The 12,174-nt window shown below is 43.0% G+C and overlaps 1 protein-coding gene across 1 annotated transcript in view; it reads right to left on the bottom strand.

Annotated features, from left to right (window-relative positions):
• Positions 1–12,174, bottom strand: part of RIMBP2 (RIMS binding protein 2) — a 435,603-nt gene that overhangs the window by 143,053 nt on the left and 280,376 nt on the right. Inside the window, 1 exon segment of the mRNA XM_078154256.1 lies at positions 10,628–10,750. The gene's annotated coding sequence lies outside the window, so the exon portion shown is untranslated.

Here is a 12,174-nt window from a genome sequence, read left to right as displayed (position 1 = left end):
AGCAAGGCCTTTTTGCATCTAACAACCCCGTTACTGAAGCACCTCTCTGCCCTATAACGCAACTAAGAAAATGACACATCTGAGATTTCCCTGCCCAGGGCCATTCGACTTCTAATGAATAAAACTCATAGGATTGCCATGCAAATTAAAGATGGCATGTTAATATATGAAATCTTAATACCCACAATTGGATATTGCTTTAGCTCAGAGTGATGCCCTTTGGACCTTGTGGGGAGGGCCATATGTCTCTATGTGTCAGCATCACATTCCTTTTGTCCTAAGGATGAGGTGATCCCACAGGAGGGAACATGGTAGTGTAAAAGACTGCTAAATTTGGAATTACCAGGCCTGAGTTTGAATCACGGCCCTGCCACTCGTTATCTGTGTGACACTGGGCAAGTCAATTCATCTTCTAGGCCTCAGTTTCTTCATCTGTAAATTGGGAGAGAAAGTTGTCTTACAAGACTTTCAACTGCATAAACTATATACTTAATTGTATAAACTATAAAAACATATAAACTACGATCCATCCCTAGGATCCTATAAAAGAGACTTTCCTCCCCAAGCTTGGTGAATTTCAGAAACACAGAACTAGAGAATTGGAAGGGGCTTCGGCAGCCATCGGAGGGAATCCCTACTACACCATACCTGATGTGTGGTTGCCCAGCCTGTGCTTGCAGACCTCCAGGATGGAAGAATCTACCATTTCTTGAGGCAGTCCATTTCCTTTTGAATAGCTCAAATGTTGGGAGAACGTCCCTAATGTCAAGACAAAATTGGCCTCTGGGCACTTTCCATCCCTTGTTCCTTGGTTCTACTCTCTGGTGTCAAGCAGAGTGAGATACCAGATGGGAAACATTTTACATATCCTCAAACATCAGACAAATATTAATATGATGAGACATAGGACCAGTCTTTGATGGTTCTTAAATATAATCCCTCCTTTCTCACAGCAGCTCTTCAAATATTCAGAGAGAACTGTCATCCTGTCCCTGACTTTCTCTACTCTAGGTCAAGCATCTTTAGTTCTTTTAACCAATATTAATATCTGAATGCAAGGTCCTTCACCATCCTGGCTTGACCTCTTCTCAATACTCCCTAGATTTGCCCATAGGGACAAATAGCCCATAGAAATAGAGCTAGAAGGGACCCCAGAGATCTTTTAGTGAATAATAATAAGGGACAGCTAGGTGGCATAGTGGATAGAGTACCAGCCCTAGAATCAGGAGGACTTGAGTTCAAATTCAGCCTCAGACACTTACTGTGTGACCCTGGGCAAGTCACTTAACCCTGATTGCCTCCAATAACAAGAACATCAATAACAGATGGGGAAACTGAGGCAAACAGAGTTAAGTGACTTGCCCAGGGTCACCTAGCCAACAGGAGTCAGAGATAAGATTTAAATCTAGGTCTTCCTGACTCAGAGGCTGGCTCCCTACTCACTAGGCAATGCTGCCTCTCAGTGTCTACGGACTATATGTTCACTGATCTCAGGGTAGAAAGAAATAACTTGCAAAAGCCCTATTACAGATCTGGCCCAAGAACAACCACAATGATTGACATTTATTTATAAATTGTTTTAGAGGTTGAAAAGTACTTTACATACATAACCTTATCTGAAAGGTAGGTACTATAGGATTTTGGATTTTGTTCCCATTTTACGGAAGAGGAAATTAAGACCAAGAGAGCTTAAGTGACTTGCCCATGACCAAACAGCTGGTGTTACAGGAGCTGAACCCAGGTCTTTCTGGTTCTAAGTCCAATACTCTATCCATTATGCCACCCCTTTAAAAATGGACAGGTAGGTGGTATAGTGGATAGAGTGTCAGGCCTGGAGTCAGCAGGACCAGGGTTCGAATCTGGCTTCCTCATACACTCACTAACTGTGTGGGCATGGGCAAGTCACTTAACCCTGTTTGCCTCAGTTTCCTTCTCTGTAAAATGAGCTGGAAAAGGAAATGACAAACTACTCCCATAGCTTTGCCAAGAAAGCCCCAATGGGGTCACAAAGAATCAGACACAACTGAAATGATTGAACAACAGAATTTAAATGGCACTTTAAGGTTTGTAAAGTATTTTCCATATGTTAACTCATTTGATCCTCATAACAACCCTATGAGGTAGAAACTGTTGTTATCCTCATTTAACAGAGGAGAAAACTGAGGCACAGAGAGGCTGACTGATTTGAACAGGATCACACAGCTTATAAGAGCCTGAGGCAGGATTTGAACTCAGGTCTTCCTGATTCCAGGTCCAGCACCCTATCCATTATATCACTTGGCACTTTGTGCTGACATTGACTGGCTTAGTCAATATTTATAGACGAAGACAATGTAGGTCAAGAGAGTAGCGGGGGCTTTCCCAAAGTTGTAGAGTGAGTAGCAGAGGTAGGATTGGAACCCAGCTCCCCGACTCCAGATGCAGTGCTCTTACCATTTCAGCACGCAGTGGCCGTATGGTCTGTATCATGGTGCACTTATACATTTAAACACACATGCATCTACTCGGGAACTGGCTAACAGCAGTCCCCACACTGACCTCCAATTCCACGGTTTGCTTTGGGTCAGCTGGCCACTGTCTGGCTCTCATTAGAGATGTCAGTTCCTTCTTTTACTTAGAGCAGGAATTCTTAACCTGGAGTCTGTGAATTTGAGGTACATGCATGGGTGCAAGTGCATATGTGTATGAATATATGCACACACATGTACATATACATGTGTCCTTGTGCATGTATATTTAGACATAGATAAATGTATTTCAATATAATTGGTTCATTTGAAATCCTATTCTTTAATTTCATTCATTTAAAAACATTCTTCTGAAGCTCAGTCCATAGGTTTCACCAGACTGACAGAGTCAGGATGGCCTCTGGAGAGACTTTGTCTGACTACCTCACACTTGCCTCCCCTTGAATTTCACTTCTAAAACTGGATCTACTTACATGGATTATAAATAATCTATTGTTGTTGCTGAATGGTTGCAAAACCAATTAGTCAATCAACGAAAATATATTTAAGTACCTACTGAGTGCAGCGAACTGGGCTAGGTGTTTGGAGAGAAATCAAGCTTGGAAAGGCAGTGTGGTGTAATGGAGATAGAACTGAACTTGGTGTCCAAAGACCCGAGTTTGAACCTGACCTCAGACATCTACTCACTGAGTGACCCTGTGTAAGTAACCTCTCTGTGTCTCAGTTTCCTCATCTGTAAAACAGGGATGAATTTACTTCACAGGGTTGCTGTGAGGACTGAATGAGATGATGCATGCAAAACACTATGCAAATTTTAAAGCCTTACATAAATGTCAACTATTATAAGAGATGGGGCCTGCCTTTGTAGACTTATGAGATTATAGAATGTTGGCACCAGGATGGACGTTAGAAATCTAGTCCAGTTCTCTTATCTTAATAATAGCTAGCATTTATACGGCATTTTAAGGCTTGCAAAGTACTTTACATATATTATCTCATTTGACCCTCATAACATTCCCTGGAAGATAGGTCCTATTATCATCCCCATTTTCCAGATTAAAAAAAAAAAACTGAGGCTCAGAGAGGTGATCAGACTTGCCCCCGGGCACACAGCTAGTATCTGAGGCAGGATTCAAACTCAGGTCTTCCCGACCGCCAATCCAGTTCTCTATTCAGTACTGCATCATTATGTGTCTCATAGATGAGAAAACTGACATTCCTCCATGGTAACCCTATTCCAGTGCCTAATTGTGACGTGAAGTTTAGTTCATTAATAAGCATCAATCATTCCATCCTGGTGTTTGTAGTTTAATAGAGTGAAAAAAACACCAATACAGAGAGTTACAATGTAATATTATTCTAAGTGTGCTGGAGAAGTACAAAGCCAAGAACATTCTCCACCTGAGAAATGAAGGAAGGCTTCCTGGAGGAGGTGACATCTCAGGTGGGCTTGGAAGAATAGGGAAAGAGGAGGAGGAGGGAGGACATTTCAGGTATAAGGAACAGACTGAGGAAAAGTCCTGTGGGCTGAGAATGCAGAGTGTGGTCCCAGAAGCTTGGAGATACAGGAGAAGGAAGGAAGAAAAGGAGGAAGGAAGGAAGGAAGTAAAGAAGGAAGGGAGGAAGAAGGGAAGGAAGGAAGGGAGGGAGAGAGAGAGGAAGGGAGGAGGGAAGGCAGGAAGGAAGAAAAGAAGGAAGGAAGGAATCTCTGTTGTCTGACTCTATGGGACCACAATGCTTAGCAGAGCTGAGATTCAAGATGTGGCAGGTACTTAGGTTCCCTAGGCCTCAGTTTCCTTATCTGTAAAATGAAGGGGTTGGGTTAGGTGGCCTCTGAGCCCTCCAGCCCTAAACTATCAGACTATGATGACATGAGCCCTAGTCCATTGAGATTCCCCACTCCAGCAGGGAAATGAGGCCCAGAGAGGGGAAGGGACTTCACCTAGGCTACATTCCTGGCAGAACTGAACCTGAATCTGGTTCTTCTTCCTCCCTGCACAAGGCTCCTTTTGCTAAGTCACGCTCCCTCTTACCCTGCTCCTCGCTCCTCTGACACTCTCCTGGACAGATGGAAGACATGCTGGTAGATGTGAACAAAAGTCGGTTGAGTTCTTACTACATACAAGGCACTGTGCTGGGTGCCTTGACTACAGAGAGAGCTACAGAGCCCTTCCTTGGGGAGTTTACAATACAGGGGTAAGGGAGGTGTTACTCCCTCCACAAGTAAGCAGAGAAGACAAAGTGAGATGAGTGACAAAGAAGAGTTCACACTCCAGCATACACAAAACGGGTATTAGGTCTCCTTCTGCGAGGGGATCGCCCCAGTGAGAGGCAGTGCCAAATGGGATCTGCCTCCATCCAGAAGGTATAATACCTCTGTGTAAAATTCAGATAGAGCTGAAGATGTAAGGGGAAGGGGCCAGATACTAGGGTGTCCCATAAACTCTGAGAGCCCAGCTCACCTGGGCAGAAGCTGTTAGTGAATTTAGAATCATACTTCAGGGCTGGGTGAAATCCTCCATTAGCTGGATCTTTGATTGCAACCCAGTTCCATTTGGAGGTGAATAATGGAATAAGATGTGGGGTAGCATGGCAAGGGGGGGGCTTCTGATTCAGAGCACCTGATTTCAAATCCCAGTGTGGCATAATGGATAAGATACTGGTGGTGCAGGGTTCAAATCTTAACTCGACTTATTATCTGTGTGACCCTGGGCAAATCACTTAACCATGTTGTACCTCAGTTTCCCCATCTGTAAAATGAAGGTATTGGTCCTGATGACCCTTAACGCCCTCAAGGTCTAAATATAAAATCTTCTACTTCTAAGACCTGGGATTAAGTCACTGAACCTCTCTGTGCCTCAGTTTCCCCATCTGTAAAATGGGGACATTGGTTTTGATAGCCCCTGATTCTCCTTTGGCTCTAAATCTATGATCTTACATCTCTAAGACCGGGGCAAGTCTCTGAGCCTCAATTTCTTTATTCTAAAATGAGGGGTTTAGACCAGAGAGTACCTAAGGTCCTAGCTCATGCCTAGGTTCCAGTCTCATCTCTGACACTCCCTATCATGTGTGAAACACTACAACTTTTTCACCCTCATAGCTCTTCTGCTAAATTATAGTCTCTACCTCACAGGGTTGTGGTGATGTTTAAATGAGATTACATAGGTAAAACACTTCCAATTCGACTCATTAAGCATTTGTTATATTCTAACCATAAGCTAGGCACTACACTTTGTGAGATGGGGATGTGGTGTAGTAGATAGCCCAGGAGTCAGAAAACCTGGGTTCAAGTCCCATCTCTGACACATATTGGCTATCTCACCCTGAGTAAGTCCAACCTTTCACTGCTCTAGGCAACTTTGAGTCTATAAGTTGCAGAGCAGAACTATATTTGTAGAAGGAGGACCCTCACTGGGAGTTCCTTATACTAAAGAAATCACTTCCTCCCCCCCCCCCACATGCCCAGATTGTGCCTCACAAATGTTATAGGGCTGTGTTATGGGTAATGCTGTTTTTGGTTATCTGTCCTACTCCAATCCATTCTCCACTGAGATTCCCCCTGTACTCAGTGGCTCTCTATTACTTACAGGATCAAGTAGAAAACCTTCCATTTGCCTTTTAAAACCTTTCTCAACCTGGCCCCTTCCTAACTTTCCAGTCTTTTCAACACCTTACTCTCCCTCACCCCCCGCTATGTGTGCTACAATCCAGCAATACTGGCCTTCTTGGCTTTTCTCCCACAGAATATTCCACCTCCTGACTCTGCTTTTTTGCATTGGCAAATTCCCCATGCCTGGAACACTTTCCTTCCTCATCACTGCTTCCTGTCTTCTCTGGTCTCCTTCAAGACACAGATTAAGCCCTGCATTGTGCACAAAGCCTTTCTAAGCCCTAACCCCCTCCTCCACTGCTAGCATCATCTCCAATTTACCCTTTATCTACCTTGTAGGTATATGGCTTGTAAGCAGTATCCCCCACTAAATTTGATACTTCTTAAGAGAAGAGACCACTTTTTTCCTTCTTTTCCCCTTTGGTGCCCCAGTGTTTAGCACACTGCTGGACATATAGCAAACACTTAATAAATGCTTATTGACTGGTTGTGAATTGGAGTTCTTGAAAACAGACTGTTGATGACCCATTTTGCATCAGTGAGAATGATGAGAGTGATGAGACTCGAGGCAACTCAAAGACAGTAGTGATTGGTCCATTCAGATGTTTGCAAGAATACACCTCTGTGTCTCAGAAATTCATCCTAAGTAATAGAACTTCTTTGCCCAGTGAGCTATTCAATTCACCATTTCTACATTGCTACTAAAGAGCAGAATGATTGATCCCACTGCTCGGAAAAGAGTATGGGTTCAGCATAAGCTAGGATTATCCCCCAAAGATATCAGAAGAAACTGAAAAGCCTTGAACCAGCATAAAATTGATGCCCAAATGTCCTGAGGATATAATTATCCTGCCACTTTAGAGGAGGGTGGGGGATACTTTCCTACAGGAGAAAAGTCTGGACAGCTCTCTTCCAGAACCTAGGGGAAGAAGGCCACCACCACCTACTTCCCAGCATTCTCACTCACCAAGCCAGCCTCATTCCCCCAGTTATAGGAACTTGGCAAGATCACATAGGATTCTGTAAAAATTGCATGGTTGATGATTTCCTTTCAATTATTTAATAGCACATAATTGCCCTCCTTCCCTCCACACTTCTTGTTTGAAAGGACAAAACTCTTGATCTCTCTTGCTTTCTTCTTTATCCACTGTTTATAGCACTTGGAAACAGAGCTGTGTTTTCCTTCTGAAAAACGCCACTCTCCAAGGTTGATTGTAAATAGCCTTGGCAGCCAGGATGGGATCTAAGCAAACTCATGAAGTGGGCAAAGTTTGTTTTCTCTCCCTTGCTGTGCATAAAAGTCTCTTTTTTTCCTTGCTTCCATACATACACACACACACACACACACACACACACACACACACACACACGCACGCACACACACACACACGCCCCTTCAGTGCTCCAAACCTGTCTTAACCCATGATGCCACCCCAATCTTTCCTCCCAATATGCTAATTAAGGAGGGGTTAATAAATCAAGAAGTGATTCATGCTAAAAAGCTGCCTGTCCAGTTAATATTACTTCAATTTCATTCTCAGGGGTCTGTGGTTCCATTCCATGTGGGTTCCTCAGTTTCTTTCTTTGTGCAATGAAATGGGTCAGTGCAGATGACGTTCCGTGAACTGATATGTTATGATTCAATGATCTCTCTCCATTATTGCAGATGGCAGCCTCTCCATGACCTAACATAGCAGTTCTCCCTATTTCCAGGCCCTTGCTGCTTGGACCAGAGACTTGATGCTGGGAGTTTTAATCCTTTCAGCTCTGGAACTGTCCTGAGTAGTGAGAATCTTTCTTAGGTCACTATTTCAGACAAGTTCCAGCCATGCTTGACTTTATTCTCTACTCCTCAGGCCATTCTTTGCCTCATTTCTTACCTAGCCTTAATCACTGAATGGGTGTTGCCTCAGGCAAACTGAGACTTGGGAAAGACCTTAGGTCCAAAGTCTCCCGTCATCCTGATCTATGTCTCACTACTAGACCCAGATGGCTCTGGAGGAGAAAGTGAGGTTGGTGACTTTGCACAGCTCTCCCTCACTTAAATCCAATTCATTTGCAAGTCAAGATATCACCTTCCTGATGTCATGGTCCTCTATGAAAATGAAAGACAAACAACAATTCCTCAGGCATCTTCTCCATAGCCACTGGGCTTCCTCATAGATACTTTCCACGTCCACCCCTTCCCACTTTCTAGTTCTGTAACTATAATAAAATTGATACTGCCATTGTTCCTAGAAATGGCTGTCAATGTATTCCCCCAATGCTCCACTGATCATCCTTATAACTTTCTTTGTGTGTGTTTTTCCAAATTTATTATTTATTTATTTTTGTCATTCTTTTTTTTTAAATTTTGAGTTCCAAATTCTCTTCCTTCATCCCCTCCCTATATGCAAAGTCATGCAAAACATATTTCCATATTAGCCACTTTGCAAAAACAAAAAAAGCAAGAAAAATGCATCCTTATGCCTTTCAAAAGAATAATCCTCCTACACAACGTAGACGGGCCAGCTGTGGTGGGAGCTTCAGTTTGCATAAGCTTTCCTCTACTGCTGACTTTAGCTGAAGAGATTTAAAACTAAGCATATGTATTACAAGGAAGTGTGCAAACTCTCTATGGACCCACCTTACAGATTTCTCCAAACCATCTTTACTAGTGTTTTCTCCTATCACAGAAAAACTCTGTCTCAGAGTTGGGTAGAAGGGACCTCAGAGGTCATTCAGCCTAACCCGCACCTGAACAAGAATCCCTCCTGTAGCATCCTGGAAAGTATTCTTACAGCCTTCACTTAATGACTTCAGGTGAGGGGGAGCTCACTACCTTGCAAGGTAGCCATTCCACTATGGGACAACTCTCCCTGTCAGGAAATCTGTGTATGCAGCCATGACTGAGTTATGTTATTCTAATACCATATGATCAAAAGTGACTCTGACACATGAGGGACTGGAGGAGGGTATGGAGAGCAAGATGGGCAAGTCACATGAACCTCTCTGAGCCTCAGTTTCCTCATTTGTACAACAAGGATGATAATAGCAGTAGTGTTGCCATTGTTCAGTTGTTTCAGTCATGTCCGACTCTTCATGACCCCATTTGGGGTTTTCTTGGCAAAGAAACTTGAGTGGTTTCCCATTTCCATTTGACATATGAGGAAACTGAGGCAATAAGGGTTCAGTGATTTGTCCAGGGTCACACAGCTACATGTGTCAGAAGTCTGATTTGAACTCAGGAAGATGAGTCTTCTTGAGTCCAAGCCTGGTATATACACCATACCACCTAGCTGCCCTTTCCTCTGCTTACTTCCCCTGATCTCATTGGAGGCAGTAATGACAGGGTGAGCGTTATCAGTCCCATTTTATACATCAGAGTAAAGTGGCTGGTTGTCATGTTTCTTTTTGAAATCAGCCACATTCCTGCAGCTGGGAGGCTACCTGGGCAGGTTCCTTGCCCTAGACACCTCAATTAGTTGTTACAGAGTTTTTTTTCTTTTTGGAGGGAGTTCAGGAGGGGAAAGGAGAAACACACTTTGACACATTTTTAAATTTTCTCCTGCTTCCCTTTATAATCAGCTTTAGACACTTCCAGATAGAGCACCTTGTTGCTTTTAAAGGTGAAAGATCTAACGCCTCTGTCATCTGCATACTAGCTTGCAAAGTATGAATTAAAATGACTTATATACAGGAGGCTATCAGAACTCAAGTCAATTACATCATTAGCAAATCAAGCAGCCGCTCTCCTATATGTCTGCATCCTAGGGAATGGTCTATTTAAGCAGATTTTGATCCATCAGAAATGCATGGCTAGTAGTCAATTACTTGCTCCCTGATAAAGCAATTTTCCGATCTAACTCTCCTCATTATAATAAAGGTTGTTAAACATCTGAGAAGCAGCTGAAAATTCATGAATTCTTTTTTTAAAAAAAACAATACAGATACCTCAAGTCTTTCAACTTAAGCAAGCTACATCTCCAGGCAGATGGCTCTCTGCTCAATCTCTCCCCTCAGCTGTATTTAACATCATAAGCCATGGAAATGCATAATTGGTTTTATAGCATCACTTCCCAAAACATTAATGTTTCATTACTTGGTGTTTTTTTTCCTTAACCACAGAAAGGAGAGACATTGTCCTCAAAGTCCATATTGTTGACATTCCAATGGACCTATAAATCAATATGGATAACTCTCTCCCAATCATGCAAATCACAACCTATTCTGCAGCGCCTTCATCCATGGCGTCCCCAAAGTTCACCTTAATGGATCCACCCACATGGACAGGCAGTCTTTCTCATATTCACTTGGCATAATGAGGACATCAGAGGAGCCCATCACTCACTCTCACAAAATGGCCGTGTTGCCATGTCCTTTTTCACCCATGTATTTCTTTGATGATATCCTTTACAGCTTCTTGTGGGTGTCAGTCTCAAAATGAAAATGGAATGAAGGCACTGAATAAATGCCTCTGTCATTCCATACCCTATCCTTCACTCTTCTTTTTCACATCGGTCTTGACAAATCCAGGAATGAGAGCACAACATTGGGCTACTCCCCTTACCTTTAGGACCTGCTCTAGATTCTCCAGTTTGGCTTGGAGCTGGTATTTCTCCTTCACGGCCAAATCACGTTCTTTGGTCACTATGGTGAGGATGTGGTTGAGCCGATCATAGTCTGCTTTTACCTTTAAAAAAGCAGAAGGAAGAAGAACAGAATCTAAGTTCCCTGAAACACGGACTATTTTCAATTTTGTTTTGGTTATGCCCAGGGTTAAGTTCAGTGCCAGGCATGCAGGAGATATTAATAAACATTTGTTAAATTGATTTCTGTCGAATCAAAAGAGATGTCATGTAAAACTGTCCATGAGAAAAGCAAAAGACAGAATGCTCCTAATGTCACCAAATCAATCACAGATACACAATTCCAAACCTTTCTTGGAACTGGATATATTCAAGGGAATAAGTCTGACTCATTTACATAAAAGCCCCTAGTAGTCAAGGATGCATGCTCATTTGCTAACCAAGCTACAACAGATGAACTTCTGGTGTCACGGAAAGAACGCTGGGGTAGCAGACAAGAGATTCAGTGTTGAGCCTCACCTGTGCTCCTTACAATGCTTGGGGGGGGGCCCTGTGGGAGAGTGGAAGGAGGGTTAGGGTGGGAATCAGGAGGACCTGGGTCCAATCTGCACTTGTCAAACCAAATTTGGGGCATTGTCCTCAGTCCTGGGAGCTTCAGTTTAAGAAGAACATTCATAAAAGGAGAAAGATCAGAAGAGAGAAATGAGACTGTTGAAAGGCCTCAAGTTTATGCAATATGAGATGGAGGAACTAAGTGTGACAGCCAGGAGAAAAGAAAGTTGAGGGGCAGGCAGGGCATGAGAGCTGTGTCTGAGTATTTAAAGGGCTGCCGTGTGGAGGAAGTATTAGATTTAGGCTATTGGGCGCCATAGGTAAGCTAGGTGGTGCGGTGGATAGAATGCTGGACCTGGAGTCAGGCTTATCTTCCTGAGTTCAAATTTGGCCTCAGATACTTCCTAGCTGTGTGACCCTAGGCAAGCCACTTAATATTGTTCGCCCCAGTTTTCTTGTCTGTAAAATGAGCTGGAGAAGAAAACAGCAAACTGCTCCAGTATCATCGACAAGAAAACCCCAAATGGAGTCACAGAGAGTCAGCCATGACTGAAACAACTGAACAACAACAGATTTAGCCCCAGAGAGAACCAAGGGAAATGGATAGATGTTTCCAAGACGCAAACTTAGGAAAAGCTTCTTAAAAGTAAGAGGTGTTCTCACGTGGATTCAAGACAAGGTTGGATAACTACTCAATAGATTTATTGTGGAGGGAATTCTTGTTCAGAGATCGATCAGACTCCATAGTGACTGAGGTCCCTTATAACTCAGAAATTCTGCAGTTATGTGAAAACCTTGGCTTTAATCTCACTACCTATGTGACATGGGCAAGTCACTTCACTGGAATTCAATTTTCACCATCTATAAAATGAAGAACAACTTAATTACTGACCTCCTAGGAATATTTTAAAGAACACACTATAGAAATACATTGTGTAGGTTATTCTTGTTCAAGTCATTTCAGTCATGTCTAACT

This window comes from Phascolarctos cinereus, unplaced genomic scaffold, assembly GCF_003287225.1.
Source record: "Phascolarctos cinereus isolate Bilbo 61053 unplaced genomic scaffold, phaCin_HiC Scaffold_4;HRSCAF=312, whole genome shotgun sequence".
NCBI lineage: Eukaryota > Metazoa > Chordata > Mammalia > Diprotodontia > Phascolarctidae > Phascolarctos > Phascolarctos cinereus.
This window is presented reverse-complemented; position numbering and strand designations above follow the sequence as displayed.